Source organism: Schistocerca serialis, chromosome 2 (genome assembly GCF_023864345.2).
Source record: "Schistocerca serialis cubense isolate TAMUIC-IGC-003099 chromosome 2, iqSchSeri2.2, whole genome shotgun sequence".
In the NCBI taxonomy this organism is placed as follows: domain Eukaryota; kingdom Metazoa; phylum Arthropoda; class Insecta; order Orthoptera; family Acrididae; genus Schistocerca; species Schistocerca serialis.
In genome coordinates this window covers 312,240,840-312,261,712 of record NC_064639.1, presented here as the reverse complement: position 1 = coordinate 312,261,712, position 20,873 = coordinate 312,240,840, and the positions used below count along the sequence as shown (strand labels likewise).

General features: G+C 42.9%; 1 protein-coding gene across 1 annotated transcript in view; it reads right to left on the bottom strand.

The window, feature by feature from the left end:
* Positions 1-20,873, bottom strand: part of LOC126455937 (uncharacterized) — a 249,628-nt gene that overhangs the window by 194,802 nt on the left and 33,953 nt on the right. The window lies entirely within an intron of this gene.

Genomic DNA, 20,873 nt, shown 5'->3' with positions numbered 1-20,873 from the left:
GAACATTAACACATTTAATGGAACTATGTAAGCATGGAAGTAGTTGCCAGGGAGTAACTGATGAAATCATAACCAAATTCCTTTCAACAAATGGGAATTTTATTCACTTTACTAGTGCCTAAAAGCATTTTTAAAAGAAACAGATTTAAAATTATAATCAGAAAGCACCCTCTAAATATCAAAGTTACAATTTATTCAGAGGCAGAAAGAAACAAGTTTTGACTGTATGAGCTTTCGGGCAGGAAACCTTGCCGCTCCCTTTTGACACGGCCGTAGTTATGACCGCTCACAACAGCCTCTGAAAGACTACACTGGTGCAAATCTGCAACACACCAGATTACTTTAAACTAAGAGTTTTAACAATTTACACAAGCACACAAACTACGCACCCCCCGTAGGAGTGATGGAAATGGTACAAAACGCTAACAATTAAAATATTAACCTTGCCACCGAAGGTGCAGTTTGATTTTAACTTCTAAGAAAAGTCTTACGGTGAATGGGTGGCAACTTTATATACTAAAATGACCATTTAAATAAAAGCCCATGAAATGCAATCTTATATAAAATTCTACAATGTTGGCCAAACAATAGTTAAGATTCTCTACAGTACACAGATACCGCCTCTCAAAATCATAGGCAATAATATCAAAGTTTCCAAAGATCAAAACATATTTCAGGTATTAGGCCGTTACACTCCAAGCAATAGCTTCGTTAACACACCAAATCCGACAAACATGACAGAGACAGCTACTAACGTACGGTAGATTGATAGAGAGATTACCGAACAACCCGAAACGCAGGTTGCTCTAACCCGCCCCTACTCCACAAGGGAAAAACGGACCACCCAATTTATAAACAACCACCTTCCCGTGGGTGGGCAAACGGAGAAGAATGCTGGGACGACCCCAAAGCAAACCAGCTGGTGACCTGTTCCATAAATGGAACAGCTGATAGTTTCTTATAAAAAATAGTATAATGGAACAATCAGTACGCCGGGAAAGCTTTAAACATCACAGCTGATGACCTCACCAAGAAAACAAGTAAATTTAACAAGAGTAAATCAAACAACATATCACCAATCACTTAACTTCTAATAAACTGCGATTTCTCGAGAAGACCTGGCGCAGCACCCCCAAATCGCTCTCCCGAACCGTCCGCTGCCAACCGCTTCAACGGACGCAGGAAGGCGCACCGATCTCCCGTCTCACGGCGTCGCAGCTCGCACCGGCCAGACTGATGTCGTGGGTTGGCTCCTGCTGCTCTCGTGTCGACCGCGCGCTGACGCTCAAGACGGACAAGTCATCTTGTGTCTCAGACCAACCGATCGATGCAACCGCCAATGACCATTGCCTGAGCAAACTCGAGCAGACTGGCGGCCTAACGCGCAGACTCAGATGCAGGAACTAAGCCCCGACCGGGCGACCACTCGCTGAGTTCTCTTACTGACGGAGTGGAAAGACTCTCATTTTGCCGGCTTTAAAGGTTGATCCGAACGACAGACATACTAACACTCCGAACGACAGACAGACACAAACTGCCTAACAAATGCGGACGAGAAACAGACTAGCAAGCTGGGGACGAGGGACTGACCCAGACTGACCCTCTGGCGAGCTCTTAGTGCCCCTTAAATGCACGTAAACAGGCTACCTTTCCCCTTCCCCACCAGAGGGAGACACCAAAGCTGCGATTCCCACAGCGGCGCCACCGCCAGAAACGGAGGGCGACTGCTTCACACTACGCGCTCTTCAAAACGGCGATTTTTACCACGGCTCAAGCTGGATCGAATTATACTAAACAAACAGAATGCAGAAGGTTGTGGTGAATAATTCAAACAATGGCGGAAGGGTAGAAAATTTTAGTGACTGGAGAAGGCACAATGGGAATCCCATGGGATTCAATTTTCGGTCCGCTCTACACCAAAATACATGTGGATGACCTTCCACTTAACATTGAAGAAGCAGAATTTGTACATTTTGCAGACGATACTAATACAAATCCCATTCGAGAGAAAGGAAAAGAAGAAATGGCAAATGATGCTTTCCAAAGAACAATAAAGTGGTTCTCATAAAATGGAATCTCCCAAAAATTTGAAAAACGCACTATAGTCAATTCTGTACAACAACTAGTTATACCAACAATTGATGTAGGACGAGAAGGAATCAGTAGCTGACCGTTGTGGGCGAGCGGTTCTAGGCGCTTCAGTTGGGAGCCGCGCTGCTGCTATGGTCGCAGGTTCGAATCCTGCCTCGGGCATGGATGTGTGTGATGTCCTTAGGTTAGTTAGGTTTAAGTAGTCTAGGGGACTGATGACCTCAGATGTTAAGTCCCATAGTGCTTAGAGCCATTTGAACCATTTTTTTGAATCAGTAAACAGTATAGAATTCTCCAAATTTTTGGGTGTACATGCTGACAAAAATTTGCCCTGGAAGAAGCATGTTACTGAGCTTTACAAACAATTAAGTTCGGCTACTTTTGCTATTCGTATAATAGATTTCAGTAATATATAAGAAACTATCAGCCTCGATTGCGGTAATGTAACCAACCTTTACTTAGGTTTCAGTCCCGTTGTCTGCATTGTGCGATTTTCTGACAGTTTCTTTTCCGAGCTGCACGAAGTTTGTTTATGGCTTTGAGAATTATGACGCCAATCTGATTTATCATTCGTGAGTAAATATGATTATTCAGTGTGGCTAGTTGTATTTTAAAAGGAAACGTAGCCTAGCAACTGTTGATCGATAACTTGAAATCGACATATTTGTTTTGTTATGTACTGTAGGGCAAGACCGTGAATCGATGGCACGGCAAAACTGACCTTCCTTAACTCAGTTCAGTGATTCATAATACTTTATGAAATACTTAAAACTCCGAAATATTGAAATACTTTGACCGAATTTTTTACTCTTTACTTAAAGCAAAAGCTGTTTTACGTGTTACACAAAAAAGTTAAAGCCACAGGAAACTGGTATTTTTAGTAGGGCCTATGTTAAGTTACTATTTCCAGTAAAATATTCTTTTCAGATTAATGAAACCGCTTCTTTAATTATTTTAATACTCACAGAAAACAATGTTATGTTTAATTTTATTACGTTCCTGAAACTAATGCACCTTCATTTCAGATATCGTGAGAAACTGCATGCGAACGACAAGAACACAGTGAAAGAACTAAGAAATACTGAAAAGACTGAAAAGACAAAATCAAGAGGAAATGACTTCACGTGGTCCTTAGATGGCCGAAATATGGGAGAAAGAAAAGTGGACATGGAGAAGAACCACATACTGGACTTAATAGAAATCTAACAAAAACAAACAAAAAAAAAATGACTTGATAAAGAGAAAAAACAACTTTAATTGGACAACTCATTCGACATAACAGTTTCATAAGGAAACCCCTTTTGAAAGAAAAATCATGTGAAAAAAAAACAAAGATGCAGGCCAGGAACATTTGCTCTATGCGAAAAATAGTAAGTAATATGAGTATGTAGTACGTCAAATCTCATGCACGAAGACACTAAATAATATTTTAACAATATTCTCGTATTGATATTCTGCTGTTGTATATATGCCTCAAATTCAGAACTAATAAACCTCAGTAGCTCAAGAATAGTTCTGAAATGAACATAATGATTGTTGGATTTGCAATTTAATCATGCCGATAACGTTGAAGTATAGTACATTTCCTGCAAATGTAGTTCACTTCAGCAGTCATCGCTTCAAAAGCCAAAGAAGAAACGCACAACAGCTATGCTACTAATTAAATAGTTCTATGCTACTTCCTTAATGACACCAGTTCGTTTCATTGAGTTATTCTGCAACCGCAATAAATAAATAAATAAATAAATAATAAATAAAAAATAAAAAAAATAAAAAATTCAAAGCAACGAGACCTCTGGCACCCGATACAGTTTAGAAACTGTACACTTTGATACAGTGAACAAAGCATGTTACCAACTTCAAAACAATACTTCTGTATTGGTCGACGACAATACTATTGCGCCTGTCAGTAGGGCGATTCGATCAGCGTATTGTAAGTTTTTATCATGATATTTCACGAGGACATACTTAACCACTTGACAGTATATGCACAAATGTCTTGAAATCATTTACAATGCCACGCGTTTTCCTTAGTCACCACTGTACTTGTTCACGGTAACATCAAGGTGTTTCCGACAACGACCACAGGAGGCCGACTACAGTAATATTGTGGTCGGGTAGTACAGTACTTCGCACTCGGGCACTAAGCGGCGGTGGTAGGGTGGCGCGAGGGGCAAACAGCCAGAGCACGCGAAGTTTAAAATCTGTACATTCGTAAGGTCATAACTGCGTTCTACTCGTATCAGAATTATGACCCAAATTTTCTCGTGGGATGGATTGCTGGGACGTATCTCGCGAGTATGCTTTTCTCACCTGATAATATGAGGTCAAGATGATCATGTTTCCTTGTCAGCGAGTCTCCTGAAGTTTAACATGAGCCAGCCACTAGAAAAGCAGGGCGAAAGAACCGTTTAGCGTGGCCATATGGTCAACCGAAAAGGGCACTCTCTTCCTCCGCCTATCGTTGCGAGGTTGCGCTGATCTGTTCAGTATAGACGCTTTATCTTCTCGTAGTGAAATTAGCACATTGAAGCGATTTCGTTCTGGTTTATCACGAGACGGTTGCTGGCTGCCTGCTTGCTCGGAATTTGCGCGTATGTACATTAGTGATTTTTCAGATTGTGGAACATTAGATTTCTTTGCACGAGATACTTTGTAGTCGTGTTGAATGTGGGCAAAGTTTACAGCTTTGTTAGAACATTTGGGACTGAATCTGAGCTTTCAGGTTGTTTATTTCTAGCTCTTGAACTCATCACATAATATTTTGGGCGTTAACACGAATATACGGTGATTTTCCTTGTCTTTTGTATATTACCATGTAAATACGTATAGTCCATTGAATGGGATTTGTACATGAAACATGAGAGCTTATATTCAGTTTCTTAACAATGTATTAACTTGTAAATAATAGATTTCAGTCAATATAACAGTCGCTGAGTGCAACAGCCTTCTGAATGGAAGGTAACCTGATGAATATATTAACTGTTCATGTGATTTGGAATTCTTACAAACTTGTTTTTCACTCCACTGATTTTTATTCAAATCTCTATATGTGTTCACTTAAGAACTACGTTCTCAAAAGTACAGGGTGTTTATAAATGAATATCGGGATTTTAACACTTTATAATATTTATTATACTAAACTTACAGTTATAAATGATATGTCAAAAGAAAGAGCAACTCAAACAGTTCTACCAAAAATCTTATAAATGTTCAATGTGAGCACTATTTGTCACACGGCACACATCAAGTCTGTACCCAAGCTCTGGATAGGCCGCAAGGGGCCCAATGACAGGGGCCGGCCGGGGTGGCCGAGCGGTTCTAGGCGCTACAGTCTGGAACCGCGCGACCGCTACGGTCGCAGGTTCGAATCCTGCGTCGGGCATGGATGTGTGTGATGTCCTTACGTTAGTTAGGTTTAAGTAGTTCTAAGTTCTGGGGGACTGATAACCTTAGAAGTTAAGTCCCATAGTGCTCAGAGCCATTTGAACCATTTGAACCAATGACAGGGCTTGCTTTGCATGGCCTCCACGTTCACCCGTCCTAACGCCATGCAATTTCTTTCCTTTGGGGCTTCATCAAGGCTCGTGTGTACGTGCCTCCGCTACCAGCAGACCTCCCTGAATTAAGAAACCGGATTGAAGCAGCTGTTGCTACAATCACTGAAGACACACTTATCAACGTTTGGGAAGAACTCGGCTATAGACTTGATGTGTGCCGTGTGACAAATTGTGCTCACACTGAACATTTATAAGGCTCTTGGTAAAACTAATTGAGTTGCTCTTTTATATTGCATCTCATTTATAACTGTAAGTTTAATATAATAAATATTATAGAGCGTTAAAGGCCCGATATTCATTTATAAACGCCCTTTGTATGTTCGCTTCATCTACAATTAAAGCTGAGAGGGACAGAATTTATGAAATTTCTACGTAAATAAAATTTTCAGCTGCTTCAGTAGATCCGTGTTGGTGTCGAACTTCCAGACATGTGCTTGCGGGAATGGAGACTTCGAAATAAATTTTTATTATTATGATTTGCTCGGATCTTCTCCATTTAGTAGGTGTTGTAGGATACAGCGTGAAAACACGTGTGCATCGTATGAATTACACCTAAAAGGTGTAATTCCTACAGACATACAGTGTCGTTCAGGTGCCCCTACCGGTTAGTTCTATGCAAGCCCACATGACAGAACAATGCTGTTGGCCATTTCACTCTGGAGTTGTGACGCACATTGTCAAAATGCCACAGAATAACTGGTAAAGTATGCGAGAACATCTTAAACATATTGTGCACATTTTGTTTATGAAACTATTTTAGAACATTAATGCATCGAGTTATATATTAATCTTTTCAATAGGTTATGTAACGGAAAGTTGTTACTTCCACGCTTCGTATTTTGATATCCCCTGTTAGTTTCGTTGTTCCCGATGGTGAAACACACTTTATAAGGCACAGATATAACCCATTTACGAAAGATTAAATACTACAAACGAAATAAACTTGCAGATACATCTAAAACCTGTTTGACCACACCACTAATTACACAAAGAATAATTGGAGACACTAAGATAAGTACACTACTGGCCATTAAAATTGCTACACCAAGAAGAAATGCAGATGATAAACTGGTATTCATTGGACAAATATATTATACTACAACTGACATGTGATTACATTTTCACGCAATTTGGGTGCATAGATCCTGAGAAATCAGTACCCAGAACAACCACCTCTGGCCAAATAACAACCTTGAAACGCCTGGGCATTGAGTCGAAAACAGCTTGGATGGCGTGTACAGGTACAACTGCCCATGCAGCTTCAACACGATACCACAGTTCATCAAGAGTAGTGACTGGCGTGTTGTGACGAGCCAGTTGCTAGGCCACCATTGACCAGACGCTTCCAATTGGTGAGAGATCTGGAGAATGTGCTGGACAGGGCAGCAGTCGAACATTTTCTGTATCCAGAAAGGCCCGTACAGGACCTGCAACATGCGGTCGTGCATTATCCTCCTGAAATGTAGGGTTTCACAAGGATGGAATGAAGTGTAGAGCCACGGGTCGTAACACATCTGAAATGTAATGTCCACTGTTCAAAGTGCCGTCAATGCGAACAAGGGGTGACCGAGACATGTAACCAATGGCACCCCATACCATCACGCCGGGTGATACGCCAGTATGGCGATAACGAATACACGCTTCCAATGTGCGTTCACGGCGATGTCGCCGAACACGGATGCGACCATCACGATCCTGTAAACGGAACCTGGATACATCCGAAAAAATGACGTTTTGCCATTCGTGCACCCAGGTTCGTCGTTGAGTGCACCATCGCAGGCGCTCCTGTCTGTGATGCAGCGTCAAGGGTAAAGGCAGCCACGGTCTCCGAGCTGATAGTCCATGCTGCTGCAAACGTCGTCGACCTGTTCGTGGATATGGTTGTTGTCTTGCAAACATCCCCATCTGTTGACTCAGGGATCGAGACGTGGCTGCACGATCCATTAAAGCCATACGGATAAGATGCCTGCCATCTCGACTGCTAGTGATACGAGGCCGTTGGGATCCAGCACGACGTTCCGTATTACCCTCCTGAACCCACCAATTCCATATTCTGCTAACAGTCATTGGATCTCAACCAACACGAGCAGCAATGTCGCGATACGATGAACCGCAATCGCGATAGGCTACAATCCGACCTTTATCAAAGTCGGAAACGTGGTGGTACGCATTTCTCCTCTTTACACAAGGCATCACAACAACGTTTCACCAGGCAACGCCGGTCAACTGCTGTTTGTGTATGAGAAATCGGTTGGATACTTTCCTCATGTCAGCACGTTGTAGGTGTCGCCACCGGCGCCAACGTTGTGTGAATGCTCTGAAAAGTTAATAATTTGCATATCACAGCATCTTCTCGCTGCGGTTAAATTTCGCGACTGTAGCACGTCATCTTCGTGGTTTAGCAATTTTAATGGCCAGTAGAGTATGACAGAAGTGAGGTATTATCTTGGTCCAAGAATACCGTGCAACACATGGCCAGTCCTCACTTGCATTTATTACAGTACGATTTCGTTTGCTGACAGTCACCTAATTCTGTGAGAGGGAACTTATATCGATTACGTGGGTGCGACTGCCTGGGTGCCGTTCCTGGTAGAGACGTAGTGCGGGTTGCATAAAATGCAATCGGTAGCGTCAGATGAATTATCCTGTAAGGTGAGTAGTTGCGTGAGATACACTGTAAGGAGTATGGCTGCAGTCTTGTGTTACTTTAATTTATTAGTTTAACCCCCTTTGATTATTCCGTTGCTCTATGAGGAAGTTCTTGCCACCAGAGAATTTTAAAATAAACATAGATTGTGTTTATTTACACGTGGGTCATATTTCGTACGAAGGGGTAATGTTTCAGGGCTGTAATACCTGGGGACATAGTTTTTTGTGCATACACAAGTTGAAGTACTGGGTGGTTATAATTAAAGTACATCTGCTCACGAAGATCCAATGTGGGCACTAATTATCGTACGGCAGCGAAACTTGCTGGATAAGCTAATGTGTTAACGCGGAACCAGTTTACACTGAAAAAAAAAGTTCCAATTCAATCACTAGGTGCAAATCTGGCACTGTACAGCATCTCGTCGATGTCTCCAGGGTTCGTATTGAACAATTTGCGTCAGCGGAATAACAAAATCAATCTTATGTCTTTCTTGCATTCACAGCGCCAGATTTGCTACTGGTGGCCCAAATTGGCACTATTTTTTCCCCACCATATATGGATGCTGCATTAACTCATTAGAATACCTACCAAGTCTCGCTGTCAATAGTTATAGCGCACACTGGACGTCTGTGAGTAGCTGCACTTTAATTATAACCACCAGGTACAAAGCACTGCAAGGCTTTCAGTATGAATGTCGGGGTAATTACAGTGAATTCAGAATAGCAAGGCGTAATCAGAATGGAATCGTCTGCTTGTTTAACCGCACTAGACAGTTACGGTGGTAATAAATTCGTAGTAATTAAGCTAACGTCTCGTGTAATAAGACAAGGCGATGCGCAGTACAGAAACCACTCAAGGTCTCGAGTGAGCTACCCTCGTCACGCCTATCCACTCTTAAACAAATACCGATTCACAGTTGAGCACGCGTCTCTGTCGCGGACAGACCCGCTATTTAAATTCTGAAGAAGGAAGAAAAAAAAATTATTTTCGCCGCCCATCACTTAGCATAACAATGCGAGACGTAATAGGGCAGAATGCGCGAGTCGCTTTATTCGCGTCCGGCGGCTGTGAATAACAAGCGCGCGCGGGGGGATACATAATTCATGCGCTACCGCCCAGCTGATGCATATTTAGCGCCGGGATGAGCGCCGTGGCAGGTCGGAAGCGATTAGCGACGCTCCGCTGCGCGCGCCACACAATGGCCTCCGAGACTCGAGCTGGCACTTTGTCTCCCAGCGAGAGCTCCATTTCTGGAATGCTGGCCACAATGTTGCGCGGACTTGCCCACTGTAAATGCTATCCGTCAGTCCACACCAAACAAGTGATCAGGTAGAGGGTAAGTCCAGAACAAGCAGCATCCAACCGCGATCCTTCCCCTTTCTTCACGTGTTTACTTATCCGCTGTTTCCAAGCCTCGGCAAAATCTTTAAATGAAAACATTTTTGATTAGACTTTACCGTGATTAAATTAGTTACTGACGTGACTCATCAAACAGATCCACCCACACACCAACAGTCTATACCCTCCGTCAGCTTGATATACAGGGTGAGTCACCTAACATTACCGCTGGATATATTTCGTAAACCACATCAAATACTGACGAATCGATTCCACAGACCGAACGTGAGGAGAGGGGCTAGTGTAATTGGTTAATACAAACCATAAAAAAATGCACGGAAGTATGTTTTTTAACACAAACCTAAGTTTTTTTAAATGGAACTCCGTTAGTTTTGTTAGCACATCTGAACATATAAACAAATACGTAATCAGTGCCGTTTGTTGCATTGTAAAATGTTAATTACATCCGGAGATATTGTAATCTAAAGTTGACGCTTGAGTACCACTCCTCCGCTGTTCGATCGTGTGTATCGGAGAGCACCGAATTACGTAGGGATCCAAAGGGAACGGTGATGGATCTTAGGTACAGAAGAGACTGGAACAGCACATTACGTCCAAATGCTAACACCTTTTTATTGGTCTTTCTCACTGGCGCACATGTACATTACCATGAGGGGTGAGGTACACGTTCGACGGGCGTTTCATAGGACGTGGAGGACGCATAAATTGGCCAACCCGTTCTCCTGATCTTACACCTATGGACTTCTTTCTGTGGGGTACATAATTCCGTGCATTTTTTTATGGTTTGTATTAACCAATTACACTAGCCCCTCTCCTCACGTTCGGTCTGTGGAATCGATTCGTCAGTATTTGATGTGGTTTACGAAATATATCCAGCGGTAACGTTGGGTGACTCACCCTGTATATATATTCGTATCGTTTCCGTTCTCCGACAGTTTCAGTTCAGATGTGTACCTCGTCAAAGTCTGCTTAGGGCAAGAGAAACGTCTCAGAGTTCCCTGTCCTGGTATGCAACAGGGTAGACACGGTGACGTGTACTACGTCAAACGATCACCAGATGCCACTTATTGTCTGCTTTGCTGTGAGACCGAGTCAATACCTGTGCATCACTGATAGAGGAAACATGGAGCAGTATACGTTTGCGGAATACACAGACATGCTCCTTGTGTCTGGCGAAGCTGGAGGTAACGGAAGAGCTGCTAGTTGGTTGTATCTCGAACGTTTTCCACACCGTCACACTCCATCGCACAAACTGCTTGCCCAGGTTACACAACGTCTACGAGAAACGGGTACCTTCACCGCGAGGAGGCAGGACTGTGGTGCTCCACGCCGACGCCGCACTCCCAAATTTGAAAAAGTTGTACTGCGTCGCATTGAAGTTAGCCCGTCAACGAGTTCGCGAACAACTGCGCGTGCAATGGCTGTTAGTCACAGTACCGTCTTGGACGTCCTGCATGAGCAACAATTACAACCGTACCACTTACAAAGGGGTACGCTATGGGTCCAGCAGACTTTTCACAACCCGTCACCTTCTGCACATGGTTCCTGCACCGTTGCATCGACGCGCCCCTGTTTCCATGTCGAGTTCTCTTCACAGATGAATGTAGGCTCACAAGGGATTGTGTTCTGAATGCTCGAAATAGCCATGTCTGGGCGGACGGAAACCCTCATGCCGCGCATGTTCAGGGATTTCAAGACAGCTTTGGAATTAACGTGTGGGCAGGTATCCTGACGGTCATGTGACTGGACCATACCTCCTTCCATCCAAGCTCACGGGTCCCGCATACTTAGTTTTCTTACGACACATAAGGGACCCGTTCTTGGAAGCTGAGCCATTGAATGTCAGTCAGGAAATGTGGTTTCAGCATGATGGAGCACCACCTCACTTTTCACTGGCTGTCCGGAGACATCTCAACAGACGGTATCGTGGAAGATGGATAGACCATGGCGGTCCAATCGAGTGGCCGCCACGATCGCCGGATATGACCCCTATGTATTACTTCTTGTGGGGTCGTATGAAGAGCCTAATTTATGAAACACCTGTAGAGACAGAGGAAGATCTGCTGGCACGAATTGTGGCCGCTGTACAAGACATTGAAGAAACACCAGGTGGGATGGGGAGAATGTACCATAACATGCTTCGGACGTAGAATGTGTGTAAAAACATTGGTGGCCGCCACATCGAGCTGCTGTTTTAATGCATCGGTACGTCGCGGCTGGTGCCGTAGATGCTGGATTCTTGTTGTTGTCGACTAATGTAAACCACAAGGTGTACGTTGTAATGCAAATGCGTAACTAATAACGTAACAAGTCAGTATTCTTTTCAAATGGATCGCACCAATTTTACTGGGTCACGCCTAAGTACATTCCTCACATGGGTGTGGAAGAGATAATCATCTGCACTGAAACTGTCGTAGAAAGGAAACGATACGTTTCGGACATGGGTTCCTATTCGAAATGTTATATACTCACTGCTCATGTCCTAGAAGTTTGTTACGGGAATTTCCAACCACCCTGTATGCATATACTGAGGTGATAAAAGTCACTGGATACCTCCTAACATCGCACCGGATCTCCTTTTGCCCTGTGTAGGGCAGCAAATCGGCATAGCATGGTCTCAACAAGTCGTTGGAAGTCCCTTTGCAGAAATATTGAACCGTGCTACCTCTAAAGCCGCTCGTAGTTGCGAAAGTGTTGGCGGAACAGGAGGTTGCGCACGAACCGACCTCTTGATAATGTCCCATAAATGTTCGTTGGCATTCATGTCATGTCAGTTCGCTAGAATTGTTCTTCTAACCAATCGTGAACAACTGTGGCCAAGTGACATGGTGCACTGTCACACATAAAAATTCCATCGTTGTTTGGGGAATATGAAGTGCTCGAATGGCTGAAAATGGTTTCCAAGTTGCCAAACACAACCATTTTCATACAGTTATCGGTTAAGTTGACCAGAGGAACCAGTCAATTCTGTGTAAACACAGCCCACACCATTGCGGAGCCACCGCCAGCTTGCACAGTGCATTGTTGAAAACTTGGGTCCATGTGTTCGTGGGGTCTCCTACCATCAGCTCTGTAGCAACTGAAATCAGGATTCACCCAACGAGGCCACGGCTTCCCGGTCATCTAGGGTCCAACCGATATGATCACGAGCGCAGAAGAGGCACTGCAGACAATTTTTTGGTGTTAGCAAAGGAACTCGCTGCAATAGCCCTTTAACGGCACATTTCGCCACACTGTCCTAGCGGATACGTTCGTCGTCCGTCCCACACTCATTTCTGTGATTATTTCACGCAGTGTTTGTTGTCTGTTCGGACTGACAACTTACACAAACGCCGCTGCCCCCGGTCGTTAAGCGAAGGCCGTCGGCCACTGCATTGTCCATGGCGAGAGGTAATGCCTGAAATTTGGTATTCTCGGTACACTCTTGACACTGTGGACCTCGGAATAATGAATTCTCTACAATGAAATGTTTCATGCGTCTAGTTTCAACTATTAATCCAAGTTCAAAGTGTGTTAATTCCCGTCGTGCGGCCATAATCACATTTTTCACTTGAATCATTTGAGTACAAATGACAGCTCCACCAATGCGCTGCCCTCTTATACTTTGTGTACGTGCACGCCGCTATCCCACGACTTTTGTTAGCTCAGCGTATGTATCAATACGGTGTGAAGACCAAAGATCCATTATTTCTCTTGCAGGAATCGTAAGTGGTGAATATGGGGATCACAGTCACAACGCTAGTAGTGAGTAACAGGTTGGGAATTTGGTGGGATGGCAAGGGTGCTCGGATGACCAAAGCGGTTGAGCCGATCTTTCGCGTAAATTAAATGTTCTGCTTTCTAAAGATTTTTCCTATGGTGCCAGTCGCGTCCTTAATGAATGGCAGGAAAACTTTCGATTTCACCGGCGCTTGATCATCACTATGATATCTACGCGGTGGTCTTAACGCTCTTTTCACTTCAACGAACGAATAACCATTCTTGAACAACTGAGTGGTGAGACGTTTTAATTCTACGCCAAGCATCTGTGGTTCACAGATTTTCCTTGCTCTATCCGCCAACGTTTTTATGATGCCTCGCTTTTATTGTGGGTGGTGGTTCGAATCCCGCTGTGGATAACGGTCTGTGTGCGTGGGTTTTCGGTAAACTGTGTGGCCCAAGCTACCATCTTCCTTCTTGAAAACTAGTAAATCAAGATAATTTTATCTTCTGTCGTAAACTGAATATTCGGATTGATCCTGTTCAGATGTTTGTGTAAACGATCCAGTTCCTCCCTGCCAGGCCTCCGCAAAACAAACGTATCATCCACGTAAAGCTACCAGATATTCGGTTTCTTATTCGCAATTTCCAATGCCTGCTCCTCGAATTTTTCCTTATAGAAGTTCACTATAACCGGGATTAAGGGGCTCCCCAATAGCGACACCATCCGTCTGTCCATATATCTCTCCGTTCCATTTGAAATAGTGGTTGTGAAGTAATGTTTAAACAGTTCCGCGACATCGGGAGGAAAAATCAGATTCAGCTGTTGCAACACTTCATTGAGTGGAATCACAGTGAATAGCGACACCACATGAAAACTAATATATCCTCCGGCTGTACCACTTTGCTATTTAATTTACTGATAAAATGTGCCGAACTCTTGACATACTAATCCGATTGGCCCACATACAGTCGTAATAATGTTGTCAAGAACTTGGCAACTGAATAGGTTGGCGAACCAGTAGCACTCGCTATAGGCCTTAGAGGAATATGTTCTTTGTGCACCCTAGGCAAAAAAAAAGAAGTCTTGATGCGAGAGCAATTGAATTGTACAGACTTTTCGGAAAGCTCTCTTCGACAGAGGACTTCTTTATCAACCGCGTAACAGTTCTAAGGACCCTGTCAGTGTGGTCTTTACTTATTTTCCTATATGTTTGCGGATCTAATAAGTCGTTAATACTACTTTGATAGTCGGGTTTTGAAGTGAAATCCCTTAGACCAATGTATAGTAGCCCGGAATATTTTATTAATTGTACAATTCCGGCAGTGAAAGTTTACATTTTACAACTCTTGTGAATTGTTCCACCACGACAAACTGTCTATTAAGTGTTTTACAAAGATGTCCTTAAAAGGCTTAGGGAAAGCGTGAATCGAATGAGACTGGACATTATAGACGGGTGGATGCTCCATCATGACACCGCCTCATGTCACACGGCCACTTCCATCACGAAGTTTATGATCTCAAAAGGCATTCCTGTTGTTCCATAGTTCCCTGTTCTCCTGGTTTGAGTCCCTGTGACTTTTTCCTTTCTCCGATATTGAAATCTTAAAATGACGTCATTTTGTGACTCTGGAGAACATTCAAAAGTATGTGACCAATATGTTAAAGACCCTACCCGTTGAAGCCGTTCGGAGCTGCTACCAAGACTGGAAACAATGACTCCGCCGATGTATGGGTGCCCAAGGGAACGACTTTGAAGGGGACAATATTGTCGTTTGAAAAGTAACACCTCTTTGATAGAGAAAGAAATCAGTCTCATTTTTCTCACACACTTCGTATGTTGTCAAATTTGAAAGTTCAAGCAACTGGTTAATGAAATCAGTTTGTAATAACACAAGATGAGCGAGTCGAATACAACCAGCATTCCTTCATAGGATTTGTAGACCTGGAAAATGGTCTTGACAACGTCAAATGGTGCAAGGTATTCGAAATTCTGGGAAAAACAGGTATAAGCTATAGGCAGAGACGGGTAACATGCAATGTGTAGAAGAACCACAAGAGAACGATAATACTGGAAGAGCAGGAACGAAGTGGTCGGCTAAAAATGGTGTAAAACTGGGATGCGTCAAAGTTATGTATATACAGGTTTAATGTATGTATATACAAGGTGATTCTGTGATGATGCTACAAAACTTTTAGGATGAAGGAGAACGATTAATATATCAATTTGAGGAACGAATCGAAAGTTATAAGCGAAAACCGTTCTGATGCCTCTGACCCTGGAATACATGTACTGGTATTGTTGTTGCTAAGGCTGTAGGGTAGGAAACTTCCAGAGGTGGCAGTATGGAGCAAAACAAGAAAAAAAGTCTAGTAAATATGGGTTCTAAAATGTATACCTTGAGAGCTATGAGCAGTTGTTCAATAGAGGAGATTTATTTCACAGTAATGAAACTGAACAAAGTCTCACAGTTCCTCAGGTATATATTTTAGAGCCCATGTTTATTGGACATTTTTTCCTTATTTTGGACCCTTACCTCAAGGTAATACCTTTATATATCTCCATCATCCTACACTCCTGGCCCTTAAAATTGATACACCACGAAGATGACGTGCTACAGACGCGAAATTTAACCGACAGGAAGAAGATGCTGTGATATGCAAATAATTAGCTTTTCAGAGCATTCACACAAGTTAGGCGCCGGTGGCGACACCTACAACGTGCTGACATAAGGAAAGTTTCCATCCGATTTCGCATACACAAACAGCAGTTGACCGGCGTTGCCTGGTGAAACGTTGTTGTGATGCCTCGTGTAAGGAGGAGATATGCGTACCATCACGTTTCCGACTTTGATAAAGGTCGGATTGTATCCTATGGCGATTGCGGTTTATCGTATCGCGACATTGTTGCCGTGTTGGTTGAGATCCAATGACTGCTAGCAGAATATGGAATTGGTGGGTTCAGGAGGGTAATACGGAACGCCGTTCTGGATCCGAACGGCCTCGTATCAATAGCAGTCGAGATGACAGACATCTTATCCGCATGGCTGTAACAGATGGGGACGTTTGCAAGAGAACAACCATCTGCACGAACAGTTCGACGACGTTTGCAGCAGCATGGACTATCAGCTCGGAGACCGTGGCTGCGGCTACCGATGACGCTTATTCACAGACAGGAGCGCCTGCGATGGTGCACTCAACGACGAACCTGGGTGCACGAATGGCAAAACGTCATTTTTTCGGATGAATCCAGGTTCTGTTTACAGCATCATGATGGTCGCATCCGTCTTTGGAGACAATGCGGTGAACGCACATTGGAAGTGTGCATTCGTCATCGCCATACTGGCGTATCACCCGGCGTGATGGTATGGGGTGCCATTGGTTACACGTCTCGGTCACCTCATGTTCGCATTGATGGCACTTTATACAGTGGACGTTACATTTCAGATGTGTTACGACCCGTGGCTCTACCCTTCATTCGATCCCTGCGAAACCCTACATTTCAGGAGGATAATGCACGACCACATGTTGCAGATCCTGTACGGGCCTTTCTGGATACAGAAAATGTTCGACTGCTGCCCTGGCCAGCACATTCTCCAGATCTCTCACCAATTGAAACGTCTGGTCAATGGTGTCCGAGCAACTGGCTCGTCACAGTACGCCTGTCACTACTCTTGATGAGCTGTGGTATCGTGTTGAAGCTGCATGGGCAGCTGTACCTGTACACGCCATCCAAGCTCTGTTTGACTCAATGCTCAGGCGTATCAAGGCCGTTATTACGGCCAGAGGTGGTTGTTCTGGGTACTGATTTCTCAGGGTCTATGCACCCAAATTGCGTGAAAATGTAATCAGATGTCAGTTCTAGTATAATATATTTGTCCAATGAATATCCGTTTATCATGTGCATTTCTTCTTGGTGTAGCAATTTTAATGGCCAGTAGTATAGAAAGTAAAATAGCGGCAGAGAATGAGTTAATATCGTCACAGTACGACAGTAAAGCCACAAATTTTGCGCCACTTTTCATAATCACACAGTGACTTCTTCCTCTTTTATCGTATGAAGAAAACACTGGGTGGTAGGAATTTCCAGAATAACAACGAGCCACGCGGAATTAACCGAGCGGTTAAAGGCGCTGCAGTCATGGACTGTGCGGCTGGTCCCGGCGGAGGTTCGAGTCCTTCCTCGGGCATGGGTGTGTGTGCTTGTCCTTAGGATAATTTAGGTTAAGTAGTGTGTAAGCTTAGGGACTGATGACCTTAGCAGTTAAGTCCCATAAGGTTTCACACTCATTTGACCATTTGAATAACAACTAAGTATTTTTCGATGCGGAGAGCTTTCTGAACAAGTCTCTGTCAAGTCATCCGGATGTATGATGGGTGAATATGTGTGGGACTAACGCTGCTTCCAAGTTTAATGGCCGCAGCTTGATTTTTTCGAGGTGGTAACTAATACATTACGACTACTTCTCGCAGCTGAACGCGGCGAGTATACCACGCCGGCGTGTTCCGTGAGCTGTCGGTCGCGTGGTGACGTGGTTGCCTACCGCTGTAGGGGCGAGCCCGCTCGCGACCTTCGGCGCCGAACGCTCAGCGCCGACATCCGTCTGTGTGGACCTCCCGCGCGCGGCGCGACGAATCTCGCCTAACGTCGTCTGTTCTGCCCAATTATCGCTGGCTGTACACGGCGTGCAGCCACTCCTCGCCAGCTGGGCCGTCGCTGCGGCACTGACAATCCGGCAGCTGCCGGCGTGGGTCACGGTTTAACCTCAGTCCCGGTTCCACCGATTCACGTTTCCTCAGAATCGCATCAGCCTAATTATGCCACGGTTTGTTACTGGTGCTTAAGACTAAATCCTTCTCAGACACTGACAACTGGCTGCAAAATTTTTCCATCCGGCATTACTAAGAAATAGTAAAAAAAAAATGGCTTTTTCCGTGTCGTTCTCAGTTTTGAAACTTGTGAAAATTATACGTGTTTGAAGAGTTTCAAGACACCAACATTAGATATATTTTTTGTTGCATATATCCATTTCGAGGAGAACGTAAAGCACGTAGAACACGCCATACAAAAGAATAGATAACAAGGGAATTTTGCCGTCTTATGACTATATAAAATGTTATTTGCACCAGTCGCGTTTCGTTTTATTTAAAGCATCAGCAATCACTGTAATAATTGTGGTTTAGCTTACAAATATCTTTAAGTAGATTACAAATAGTTCTCTCGTTTGTCGAACACATTTGTAAACAAAATCACAGTTGTTTTGTTTGCAAATAACTTTAACAATATGACAAAAGGTACTCATGTTTGTTGAAACGACTGTGAAAAAAATCAAAATTTTTATAGTGGCACTGGTGATTGAGGCCTCAAAAGCAAACAAATAACAAGACTACATAATATAAATTTAGAAAAAAAGATATGTTAATGCTACCTTCACATTTACTGAGTGAAACGATCGCTATGGATGTAGAATAGGTAAAAAAATCGTAAACGTATTTTCATTTAAAATGTGAAAACAAACTTACTACAAAACACGCAAATATACTGCATAACACGCTGAGCTGAACATGGTAGTTCATAGGCTATTGTAGCGATGCATAATCAAACAGGACATAAGTTTACAGCACTTACTTACACCCATCACATTACTGGACTGAAGCAGCACAGAAGTCAAATTTTACGTAACACTCAAGTTATTTGACATTGTTCAAAAGTTATACATCAGTTGATTCTAATAGGAAATTAGTCAGCCGAATACGAGGATTGGCTACCAATACATCCTTTGCGCTCCTCTTAAACAGAACTTTATTGGTAACTGAACATTTTACAACTGTTGTTAAGTTATTGAAAAAGTGTATTCCTGAACAATGGTAGTCCTTTCTGGACCAAACTGTCTTTTAATATTTATATAGTCTATTGCTCCTTTCAATATTGGTTCCATAAATTGAAATGTTAGTTTGAGAAAGAGGTAGATTATTTATGACAAAATTTCATGAGGAATAACAATGCTGGGAAGCACTTAGTATCCCCAGTTCTTTGAAGAGATCTCTGCAAAATATTCTTGATGTCACACCACATATAATTCGTATTACATACTTCTGGACTTTGAAAAGTTAACTTGGCCCAGTGTATCACCCCAAAAAATTATCCTGTACAACATTACGGAATGAAAGTAGGCGAACTATGTGAGTTCTTTTGTATCACCTGGCAAAATCAATATTCAAAATAAAGATTTAGGCGTTTCAGCAGTTGTGTGGTATGCTCTTCACGTTTGTGATAGCTGTCAACTAGTATCCTCAGAATTTAACATAATGAACCTCTGCTATCTGCTTGTCGTCGTATTTTAGATATAACTGGGAGAAAATCTCTCAAAAGGTCTGAACTGCACATTGTGTGAATTTCAATGTTTAGAGAGAACGAATTGGCTAGGAATCACTTATTAATGTGTATGAAACTTTAATTAGCTGATGTTCCTAAAACGATACTTGATATTTCTATTTATTGCAGTATTGGCCTCTGGTAATATTAGCGATGATTGGTCATTAATTTACGTAAGTAAATGGAAGGGCCCTAAGACGAAAGCTTGTGAGAAACCACATGTAGTTAGTTCCCAGTTGGATAATGACAGATAGCTTGGCACAGAACAGTTATTATTAATGTGAGTACCTACTTTGACTAACTTCTTTGATATCAGTGTCATTGCCAATTTTACCGGATTAATGACGTTACGATGCTCAGAGGAAGAATCTGAAACACGTGCAGTATGGCAAAAGATCTTACTTGATTGATAATCTGTAATTTTCTAGAACTTCTTTGTAATATCCATTGCGAGTGATACTTTTAATTAATTTTTGGCTACATATACTTCCAAGTTAGTCACTCTTCGACTGTCAAAAACAACACTCGTTATTATGAACGTGGTGACACTATGACTAAAAAAATGGATCCACATCTGGAAGAAGCGATCTTCCTATCCGCGTAGGACTATCCAGATATAGTTTTTGCGTGGCTTCCCGTGAGCAATTCAAACTTATTGGATTACGTTTTCTTTGAAAGAGGCAAAGGTCGATGTCCTACGCCTTTTTTGTTCAGTCTAAATATGTGCTATCTCTTAAATGAACTCGTTGTTAAATGTCTTCTTATCGGCATTCTTGAAGTCATATTTAATTAAAATGAAAATGGGAAAACTTCCATGAACTCCACCACAGTCATGGTTAGGTGAAACTGACTGTCTTGACCGCCGCTTTGCTGTCTTTCATTACCAACACTCAGTTCAAATCGACAGACTTATGTCAATACAACTTCACGAAGAAAGCACTGAATATGGCAGCGCCGCCAGAGATTATGTTGATATCTGAAGCAGAACATTAGCAGCGTGACAGCTCCTAACGAGACAAATATTTCATCTATCTGCAGTTTTACTCGTTTCGATGTGGCAACAGAATTAAGATTTTTTTGATTAAGGATATGGCTCATTACAGACAACAGATGTCAGATTGTACCTGTCCAAATGAC